The sequence below is a fragment of the Brachionichthys hirsutus genome, chromosome 11 (assembly GCF_040956055.1).
Source record: "Brachionichthys hirsutus isolate HB-005 chromosome 11, CSIRO-AGI_Bhir_v1, whole genome shotgun sequence".
NCBI classification, from domain to species: Eukaryota; Metazoa; Chordata; class Actinopteri; order Lophiiformes; family Brachionichthyidae; genus Brachionichthys; species Brachionichthys hirsutus.
Window position 1 is genome coordinate 9970126 of NC_090907.1, and position 10098 is coordinate 9980223.

Below are 10098 nucleotides of genomic sequence, written 5' to 3' on the forward strand. Positions count from 1 at the left end.
AAGTCTACATAATAAATAAAGTATGTAAGGAAGCTCCAAAACATCAACATTGCATTTTAATGCAAAAAATATATAATAATCACAAACTATCTTAAAAGCTGAATCAGACATATTGAAGGGCTACATAAATCTCCTGTCACCTCACACTTTCTGTACGACTGCATTATAATCATCATAAATAAATAATATTCTCCTTGTTAAAATGCGGTTTTTATGAGCCAGACCACATGTGATCCTCAGTAATTCATTTATTTTACCCGGACAACCCTTGTGTTAGTCATTTCATCTATTTTCTCAGACCAGCTGTGAAAGCGGAATCCTGCATGCAGAATAAAACACAAAAGTGTTTTAAACTTGTTCACAGTAGATATAAAAGAACATGTGAATAACAGCAACTAAATAGTCAACGTCGCAGAATTCACATTGTTAATGAGAAAGAACCAGCACAGACAAAGATTAGGTTATTTTCCTATTCCTCAGGCATCCAGATGTTGATGGAGATCTTTATGAAGATTAATGCTTATATGCTTGCTATTTTAATTAACCTGAAATAAAAGCTGAAATCCAGACAGTTTAGCGTAAATGTATAAATTAATGGTGTTAATCTATCCAGGTTGAGCCCAGTCTCTCACCAAATGCAAAAAGGAAAAGGCTCCAGTCTGCACAGATAATCTGCAAAGAAAAGGGATGGAAGGCTGGACATGTGTGATTGTGACTAAAATCATTAATACATATAGTGGTAATAAATAATGCTGATGAAACTCAAAATGACTGAGAAATGACATCGCGAGCTGATTAATGAGGAGAGATGAAAAAAGTATCTGCATTGCAACATGATTAACAAATCATGTTGCTTTCTTCTCCCCCAGTAGAGAGAGAGTGTCTTTCGGACAAACTAAAGAATATCTCATCAGTAAGTATTCATTCTGCATGAGAGAGCGCTTCACCGACCCGAGATCAGCCCAATGTTGTGCGCATCATTGCACAGCACGGGGACCGCCGTGGTGCTGAGGGCTGCATTCTGCTCTGTGCACTGATACTGCTTCATCGTGCAAAGCCTCTCTGCCCCCCTCCTCTTCACACACCTCCTTATGGAGGCCTGGTTGTGCTCTCAAGCCGAACAAGTAGAGCAATCGCTCAACACGCTGACGTCAGCTGTTTCAGCAAAACGACCTCCTCCTATCGTCTCACACACAAACACATGGTGCGTATTGCACGCATGGCCTTGTTCACTTCTCACATACGCTAATATTTGTAGCACTTCACTGTCCCCCCCCCCCCCCCCCCCCCCAATCGCTGCAGCTTCATTCCAGGAGAGAGGCACTCTGCTTTATTGCACCTACTCTCCCTCTCCCCTGTACCTCTGCTCACCCACCATAAAAAAGACTTCTGTCAGCTGTATTATAAAACCAGCCTCCTTTTCTGATTCTGCGACACTCATAAAGCATCAACTCTGGTGGGGAGACTTTTGCGAGGACGCCAGTACAAATCACCACCAACACTGTGATAAGAGCTTTTCCATTCCCTATCTCTCCTCTTGAGTATGGAGCTTAGCCACGGGCATACACAATTGCATATTCACTCCGCTCCGTCCATTACTTCTGGCTCTCTTATTCTGATTTTGATTCAATCGGTGCCATATGAAAATAGGGCTAGTTCTTCAGACATGAGCAACCAAAGTGAAATTGCTTTAAATCCCCGTCAGCAAGTGTTGCTGATGACTCATATCGATTTCCAGCAACTGTTTCACCAGTCTTTTAGGCACACACACACACACACGCACGCACACACACACAGTAGGATATTGGAGTTACAAACATTTGCAGGCATCATGATGTGACGTCAGACTGATTAGACTGTCAGACAAAAATCTGAAAACCCAAGTGGTGGATAAATGGCTCTATTGATTTCATTTCAGGAGCCCTTTTCACACGTTCCCTCCGTCTTCCTTTTCCGTGTGTAGCGATTGACAAGAGCAGAGAGGAAACTAAGTACGTAAAAAAAAAAAGACAAGCAAGACACGGTGGCAGCGTGAAGTGCTTTGCACAGCGCGTGAAGCCCAAAGTAACATCATGTTCCTATGGAAACAAATTCACCACGGAGTGGAGTGGAGCGCTCACTGCAGGACAAATGAAGCAGAGGCTAATTTGCCATTTCAGTATTGTTCCTCTGCTCAGCTTAATAATAACTGGATGGGATATATCCAGAGCGCCAGTAGGGATGCATTACTCCAGCATTAGGCTGCAACGGATGGGTCATTTCCAGCGCATTCACGTGGACTGTGTTTGCTTGAATCTCCCTAGAATGTGTGTGTGTGTGTGTGTGTGTGTGTGTCTTTGTGTGCTCATTAATCAGTGCACGGTCTGCCTAACTCCAACCCCCATCCAGTGTCGTCCTTATCCTTTGCCGCCTCACATCGTTTTGCCCCTAAATAAGTCATCTCTCTATCCCCTGCCTCCGACACGCTCACCTACATAATTGTACACATCACACTTGAATTCAATCTCTTCACATACTTGTACACAGTCTCTCTCTCTCTCTCTCTCTCTCTCTCTCACACACACACACACGTACACCCATATACCTGTAAACACACTCCCAATTGGCACAGCTGGTGTTGGTGTGCAATGAGGCCTGAGAAGTGAGCATGTTGGAAATGGATCCAGCATCTCTGCAGCGTGTTGCACTCAGTGTTCTTCTTTACATTAGTGAACACAACGTGGGACACTGAACAGGGACTGGATATATTGACTTTTTGTGTGTGTCTCTTTTGCAGTGATTAGTGTGTGTTACATGTTACCTTTGAAGCTGCCCCGGCATTCGTTCTTTGAAGTATGTGTGTTACATGCCCATTTTACTCCCTCAGCACCACGAGGGTTGTTCATGGCTCCTCAAGCATGGTTCAAATCTCTGAGAAATAATTATCTCCATGGTGACAATAAAGTGTAGCTTAGCTTAGCATAAGTAGCCCTTCAATAATAAAGCTTTGATTGAGAAATGCCAAGGATATACGGAGCCAATCAGAGGCAGAGTTGGGTCCGCTCATGGCATTGCCGTAGTAAGACATAAACAAACAGCTAACTAACCCTAACTAACCCTAACCCTAACACCCTCCTGACTCTATAAAGCCACTCCCCAACCAGAAAGCCTGCATGGATGCGTTGTGAGTGCCCCGCCCGAATTTCTTGGTCAGCTGAAAAGAATCATAGAGGAAAAGACGAGACGTATCGTGTGAGAGGACGCATTGCCAGAGGAGTTTGACATCTTTTATGTTTACTCAACAAGGAGTCAGCAGTCAAGTCGACTCACCAAAGGAGGATTTCCACGCAGACATGAGAGACTCGAGGTTTACCGCAGGGCCTGCAGCACTGTGGCCATGAACTCAAAACATCATCTGATGTCATTACTGATATTTTTAACATCTCACAGTCACAGGAGAGTGTCCCCCCACCTGCCAGGAGAGTGTCCCCCCACCTGCCAACGATCCACATATAGTGTGCTTCATGAAAGTGGCTCTGAGAGCAACGTTGTCCTCGCCTAGATCTACAGCCACGGCATCCCTGCGACAGACGAGGCTGAGCGCGAGCCGCGCTTCTGTGCACACACGCCCACGTCTTCGCTCTCCTCTGTTGTGATGCTAATAAACAACACGTCCAGTGAGTCTCTACAGTCTGAGAGCTCGGCATCATCAAAACTAAGGAGCCGACTGTTAAGTGTATATGATATTTTAGAAACAACTTAACATTCCTAAACATATCATTATGAAGTACTCCTTGATTGTGCAACGTGACGGCTGTAAAATATATTGATACCTTCGGCGTTTCGATCGGTTCCCTATAAACCTTGTTTTTAGTAACCAGTTTTTGTGTAGCAGCAGGCAGCATATCTCCTGGGGCTCCTGAAGAGCCAGTCCTTTACAGAGGATGCTTCCCTACTGGAACCACGAGCAGGAGGACTCTCCAGCAGGTGATTAAATTTGACAGGTGATACGGAAATATCCACTGCTGTGCCTCCAGACAAAACAGAGCAGCTCCTTTCCTTCGACTGTGAGACACCTTAACACATTCTCTGCAGTCCTTAATCAAATAAACGACATGGAGTATTGCACATATTGTAATCATATATAGACATATCTAAGTATCAGTTTTATTCCCTTAACTCGGCTTGTACGAGGACGATCAAACATACTCGCGACAGACCACAAACTACAAAGAAAAGAAAGGAAGAGCGTGTTTCTTCATTGAATCAACCATTGGAACCATCTCGAAACGCATGTAACCTCAATCTATATGTGCTCAATGTGTGTGCAGCATTAAAATGACAATTATAGAAACGTTGCCTTTTGGTTTTACAATTAAAGTCTCTGCTGTGCATACAAAAATACAAAAGATAATTAGCATCTCGTACATCTTTACAAGAGAGAGAGAGAGAGAGAGATAGAGAGAGCTGCTGGTGACGCTCTACTCCAAAGTAGCATATCATTATTATTAATCCCCATAAATACAGAGAAAATAGCAAGAAAGTTAATTTTCAGTTTGAGTCAAAGTGGAAACTGGAGCACTTTCATCTGCTGAGTGTGCAGGAGATGAAATGAATCTGGACATCCTTATTTAATGTATGGTAACTACAAATTTCTTTCACTCAGTGAGGACAACTTTTATTTTTAAACCATTGATCTAAAAAAAAGAACCTAAATAAATGCACTTAACATGCATGATCTACTCAGATTATATGAAAGTCAAATTTAAATAGGTATCATGCTTGTCCAGCTAAAGATGGAAAAGCAAAAATGAGAGCATATTGTTATACACATTCATGGGGGAGTAGGGTGTGGAAAATTAGAATGTACACAGAAGAATTAATGAATGAATAAATCAAAAAAGACTTAGCTATAAGGGTTAAGGTCAGCCTAATAGTAAAGCTTTTGTTTCCATGTTCAGTAGTCCAGTACTTCCCCATGGAGTATCGGAGAACCAAGTATTATTACTTTATCATGTGCAGTACTTGGAAGATGGATGATTTTATGTGTTTCCTTTGTTTCAGTCTCACTATTGTATTTCAGCTATGACAATAAAAACAACGCCAGCTAAACAAGATTAGACCGCAAAGGAACAAATACTAATATTATATTATAATATTAACAATTATTATGAATAAAAACTGCATGTACTGGTGATATATTTAGTTTTAGACTAATCCACCAGTCTGTGTTTTTATTGTTACACAGGCAGACCAAGAGAAAGCGACAATGAATGCTGTACATTTGTTTCATTCTCTAATATTTCATCATGTTTGTTGTTTTAAATGCTATAGTCACATTTTGAAATGCAAAGATAAGAGCTGAAAAATAAAAAAAGAGAAAGGACAAATAAATACAGATTTAAGATTATAGTGTATTTTCTCACCGCAATCTCGACCTCGTCCTGTCCTGGAAAATAACGGGGGGAAGTCAGTGTCCCGGCCCAACATCCAGAGGAGTGAGCGCTGCTCCCCGCTGCTCCACTGTGTCTAGATGTGAACTGTGTGTATGTGTGTGTGTGTGTGTGTGTGTGTGTGTATCCAGGGATGTGATCGCAGAGTCAGAGAGTATAAATCAAACTTGTCTCCATCCTATCATCGTGTTGTGCAGGTGCATCTATTACACCTGTGCAGCCGTCATAGGGGACTGTGCTTGATGAAGGACGCGTCCATCCTGCTCCCTCCTCTTCATTCATTAATCCTCACTGTACATTTCACACGGTGTCAACTTTACACAGCCACTGTCGGCTTTCCTCTGACTCTCCAAATACAATTCCTGTCATCGTCTCTCTCTCTCTCTCTCTCTCTCCCTCCCCTCAGTTATGCTACCTCATCAACGCTGGGTCCTAAATCCCATTAGTTAAAGGCCTGAGCATGAGTGAGTGTGTTACATTCCAATTACTCCAGAGTCCTCATTTGCAAACTGAAGACAATTTGCCTTTTTTTATTTTTTTTAAATGTCTTTAAGAGGATTAGAAGGGTCATTTAGGGTTTTAAGGATTGGGGTTAGGACTGAGGGATGTAACTCAGGGTTTAAGGTGGATCTTGGTGAAACAAATGTGTGTTTCTTTGGTTGTCGGTGCGTCTTAAGATTCTGGACTAGCAGCAATAAAAGTAACCAGGATGTGGAAAATGGAAAGAGGCAGCAATCAAAACACAAACAAACTGAGGAAGGTGGAGAAAAGCGGTTGGCGTTGTGTGTGTTTGTGTGCGCTGTATCAGAGTGGAGGCAGCGAGATGCCCCCCAGCAGGAGTCACCCTCCGACCCAGTTTCACCATCCAGGCCAGCCCACATTAAGATCACGTCAGAAATACACTTGAGATATTTTCATTCCCTCCTGAGGCTCATGCTCACTTCGCCTCTTTCATGGGAGTGTGCGTGGGATAAAGCTCAGGCATCACTGGACACAAGCAATCAATGAAATCCACAGGGCTTATCCTGAGTATTTAATGAGGCCCGCTGCTCTCAGCTGGAACCCCCCCCCCTCCCCCAGAAACGGTTTAACCTTTCGGCTATTTTTTGTTGGTGTTCTTTGTTTGCTTCTTTTCAGGTCTGTGCGCCGTCTTTATTCTGAACATCCCCCATCATGAGTTTTCTGTCTCCTTATTTTCACGCTACTCCCTTGTCAATGAGATTAGTACACGGTTTTGCTCATTCAGATTGAAACTGTGTTAATAAAACAAAGCAGCAAGCAACATTTTCTAACTCATAATAGCTTGTCGCACAATTTCATTCTCATAGTTTGTGTCATCTCTGTGTTCCAACTCAAAGCACAACGTTTCAGATGTTAGCGGCTTCCTCCTAAAGCTATCTGCATCAGCCTCTTCATCGCTCACAAGCATTTTCCACAAACACCATTTTACTTGCGACCACATGCCAGCCAATGACGATGAACACAAAGCCACAAATGCTTAACTGCGTTGCCACATTACTGTCAGAATCCTGGCGCGTCTGAATGACGGACAAACTTTGTTCTTCTTTGTTAAACAATTAAATTAAACTCTAAAAATACACCCAAGGACACACATATTCACACCTTCTACTGACATTCATGTTGAGAAGACGTGAACTTCAATCACATAAAGCAAAAATATTCCAAGTGAATATGTGATTTTATTTTGTGCGGTGAAGGCTGTGGCTGCAACGTCTCAGTAGTAATGGCAACCCACGTATGGGGAGATGAAGGGGGGGGGGGAGTGGTAGGATTAAGCCTGAGGTGGTGAATAACCCAATAGAGAAAACACTGTTAATCCAATACTCTCTGAAGGAGGAAAACCAACTTTACTGTGGAGCTTGTAAATGTAATCATTGTTGTGACGTCTTAAATCTGTGTGGCCGGCCTCAATTTAATTCATTCGCTTCATTTATTCAAAAACATGTGCAGAAGTGCCCGGAATGCTCTTTTCTCAATACTTCTGTTTTTTTTGTTGTTGTTGTTGCGAACAAGCCCAGAGGGACGTCGGTATTTGTGAGGGATGCGATTTGTCATTCTTGTTACTAAGAAGGCCTGACAAGCGATTCTGCTGTGTGCCAAGCACTTTGGGGCAAAATGCAAATGCAGCAGCTCGGTCTCCCGTCTGGACTGCACACAGCAGACGAGGGCTGAGCTGTGTGATTGTGTGTTGCAGCAGGTCTCGGGTCTACACACCGCCTAGGAGGAAATGCAGCTTTTGTTTTGTTTTCCATGAAAAAAACAATACATGGAGTATGTTAAAGGCTCTCGACTCTTTTTCCATGAATGTCCTCTATCCTTTCTCTAACTCTGGAGGCCTGAAATATTTATCTGACATGAGGAGAGAAATGCTCGAAGACACATGGCAATCAAAATGAAAAGAACTTAGCATGAGGCTCACAAACACACACTCACAAATTGATAATGGAGGCATAATACAGTGACCAAGCCTGAAAAGAGTGTCATCCTTTACATTCTCACAGATAGCTTTGGTCTGCTAAGGCTGAATAAACATGGGAGAGATAGACCAAGGGGAAGAGAGAGGAGGGGGAGGCGAGAGATGAATGTACCAGTAAATTGATTACACATTGAGCTGCAAGGGGGGGGGGGACAAACACAATACCCCGCTGAAGACAAGGGTTTGGGGATCGGCAAGTCAAGAGCAGAGGCGTGTCGAGATGTAAACGTGTTCCAGTGGGACGCCGGTTGTGACGCCGGCGATTAAAGTGGACCCACTCACGGGGCATCGGCAGGACAACGAGCCTCCATGCGAGCTTTACACTTAGAAATGCATTCGTAGTTGCATGACTGAAGGAGCCACCTGATGATAGACTCTCAGAAGATCATGAACGACGGTTTACGGATAGTTCGGTCAAGAGCGGGTGATGACAAGAATGTCACGTCAAGCAATGGCGCCAATTGCTACTGAGGTGCCACGTTCTGTGATGAAGTATAGACGTTCCCACAGAGTGAAGAACATTCCTCTGGACCGACTAGAACAGCTCATTGCAAACCACCACACTGCTATTTGTATTTTCCCCATGCAGAGCAGGATCCAGATTGTGTGCTTGCTGGTATGATGTGGGTTTAGTGTGTGTGTTTATGTTAGATGCTAAACTAAACTCCAGCCTCGTCCTACTGTCGGGGTGGGGGCTGGCAGCTGCCCACAACACTGAGAAGAGAGAGGAGATGGTTAGCATTACCGGTTGTTCATAGGAAGCAATGATAGCTTTGATCTGTTTGTGTATTGAAGCAGGCGGTTGGAAGAATGGATGGATTGATGGATGGATGAAAGAAGAGAAGAAACAGCAGTACTGTACATTTAGAAAAAAACTAAACACTTTCCTGCCTCTTTAATCAGCACATTTTCAATCGACATTACTTTGCTGAAAGGGAGCTGCACAGAGAAAATTAAGACATCCCAAAATGAAATATTTAATGTAGTTATAGCTGGATGTAAATTTGACATTAGTATACTGTATTCATATTCACTCCTTTTATGACCCTATAGGAGGTTTCCATTGGGTTATACAGCCATGTGAAATCACGCCCAACATAAAATGCTCCTCCAGCAGGGAGGGCAGAGAGAGAGAGGAGCCATTAACAGAGAAGGAAAACGATGCGAGGAATGAGACCATCATGCATCGGGGTGGATCCAGGCAGAGAGAGCGATTACGTGAAATGGTTCCTTGTGAGAGAGAGAGAGGGGGGGGGGGGGGGGGGGGATAAATGTTGTGAGGCTTCTTGCCAGTTTGATTTGTTTCATGAAGTGGAAAAAGAGACAGATGAGAGTGAAAAAGTGAAGGATACAGAAGAAAGAGATGGTCGTGGCATAGCACAATGTCTGATGATTGGAACGGAGGAAGAGGAGGTTGGGGTGGGTGAAGATGGCAGGGTTCTTACTGGCATGGCTCTGGCTTGTTGTCCTGAAGGCTTGAATGATTTATTAAAGTGCAGAGTGGCAGAGAACAGGGCAGCCAGGCGAGCTCTGATTAACTCGGGGAGCAAGGGAGGACAAGCAACCCTCCATTATTCATCACTCCACAGGAGCACAGGCGGATAGCATTGCTAGAACAGCCACAGTTGGGAACGAAATAAAGAAACTTAAGTGAAATGGCATTTTGTTTTTGTGAGCTGTTTTTACATTCATTTAGTATTTCAGTTGAATTCCTTTCAGATTTTTATTTTTATTTTTTTATTTTCTGTGCCCTTCATTTGGGGCTGTCTGGGTAAAGCTTCATGTTTGTGCCAGACCACGGATCTGTCGGTTCACCTCTGTGTCTAAATGGAGAATGGAGCATGCATGCAAAAATGTGGGTGCGCAATGCACACACACAGACTCTCCCTTCAAGGCCGTTTGCTGCCCGTCACGTGCAATCCTCTGAAATATGTGCACGAATCAGTCCTGTCCACGTCTGGACTGCTAGAAAACAAACATGGTAGGATTGCATCCAGCTCACCCAGAGTCACAAAACACACATTTAAACACACTTGTTTGTCGCCCCTAAATAATGAAACATAGCTCTATGGTGGGATCACATAATCCGATGCTTTCCTGCCGCTGGTCTGACAGAACCAATCTCCTCACAACTTTAACTGAGAGGGGTATCTGTTCAATACTTAAAAA